This window comes from Lathyrus oleraceus, chromosome 6, assembly GCF_024323335.1.
Source record: "Lathyrus oleraceus cultivar Zhongwan6 chromosome 6, CAAS_Psat_ZW6_1.0, whole genome shotgun sequence".
Classification (NCBI taxonomy): domain Eukaryota; kingdom Viridiplantae; phylum Streptophyta; class Magnoliopsida; order Fabales; family Fabaceae; genus Lathyrus; species Lathyrus oleraceus.
This window is the reverse complement of record NC_066584.1, coordinates 220426030-220427234: the sequence shown is the minus strand read 5'-3', so window position 1 is coordinate 220427234 and position 1205 is coordinate 220426030. Positions and strand designations below refer to the sequence as shown.

Genomic DNA, 1205 nt, shown 5'->3' with positions numbered 1-1205 from the left:
CGAAGAACTCGCAGTACCGGAAGTTTAAGTTTAGTAAATCCTCTGGCGGAACCTGAACGTTACGCTCGCGCACGTTTATTCTTTCATAGAATTAAGAGAGCTATGGCCGAAGATCAAAACCAAAGACCTCTTAAAGATTTCACTCAACCATCTAACGAAGAACCTAGTTCTAGTATAGTAAACCCGATCATACCAGCCAATAATTTTGAACTTAAACCATCTCTGTTACAATTAGTGCAACAGAGACAATTCGCGGGTCTCGCTACCGAGAACCCTAACCAACATTTAAAAATATTTCTTCAATTAGCAGATACTTTTAAAACCAATGGAGCTTCTCCCGAGGCAATACGTTTAAGATTATTTCCTTTTCCCTCAGAGATAAAGCCATATCATGGTTAGATTCCCTTCCACCCAATTCCATTACGACTTGGGATAACCTTAGAAGAGTTTTTCTTGCTAGATATTTTCCCCCGAGTAAGACCGCCGTTCTTCGAAACCATATAACTAGATTTACCCAAAACCAAGGAGAATCGCTGTTCGAAGCTTGGGAGAGATATAAAGAGTTGTTATGAGCATGCCCACATCATGGCTTAGAAAATTGGTTAATCATTCAAACCTTCTATAATGGACTTCATTACAACACAAAGATGACCATCGACGCTGCCGCAGGCAGTGCTCTGATGAACAAACCTTACCCTGAAGCTAGTGCCCTCATCGAAGACATGGCTCAAAACCATCAATCATGGGGAGTCGAACGAGCGACAATTGAGAAGAAGGAAGCCCAAGGAGGAGTGCATGAACTAAGCTCTATAGACATGATGCAAGCTAAAATGGACGCATTAGCCCTTAAAGTCGAGCATATGTACACGAACCAGAATATTGTAGCCGCAGTTTCGTCGGATTGTGAGATATGTGGAACCCAAGGACACCAATCCGCAGAATGCAGTCTATTAAACGAAACCCACTCCGAGCAAGTGAACTACACCCAAGGGAACCTATATTCGAATACCTATAACCCTGGATGGAGGAATCACCCTAACTTCTCCTATAAAAACAATAACCCTATTCAAAATAATGCACCTCCGAGACCTAGTTATCAAGCCCCTAGATCAAATTAACCTATGCAACCTGTACCACTAAAGCCGAGCCTTGAGAAAATTATGGAAAATTTTATCACCGCTCAAACCCAACAAAACAAGGAGTTC

General features: G+C 41.9%; 1 non-coding gene across 1 annotated transcript; it reads right to left on the bottom strand.

The window, feature by feature from the left end:
* Positions 1–485: 485 nt before the first annotated feature.
* On the bottom strand, positions 486–592 carry LOC127099916 (small nucleolar RNA R71). The gene has a single exon (XR_007794378.1). It is a non-coding gene; the product is annotated as a small nucleolar RNA R71 (small nucleolar RNA).
* Between the last annotated feature and the right edge of the window lie 613 nt (positions 593–1205).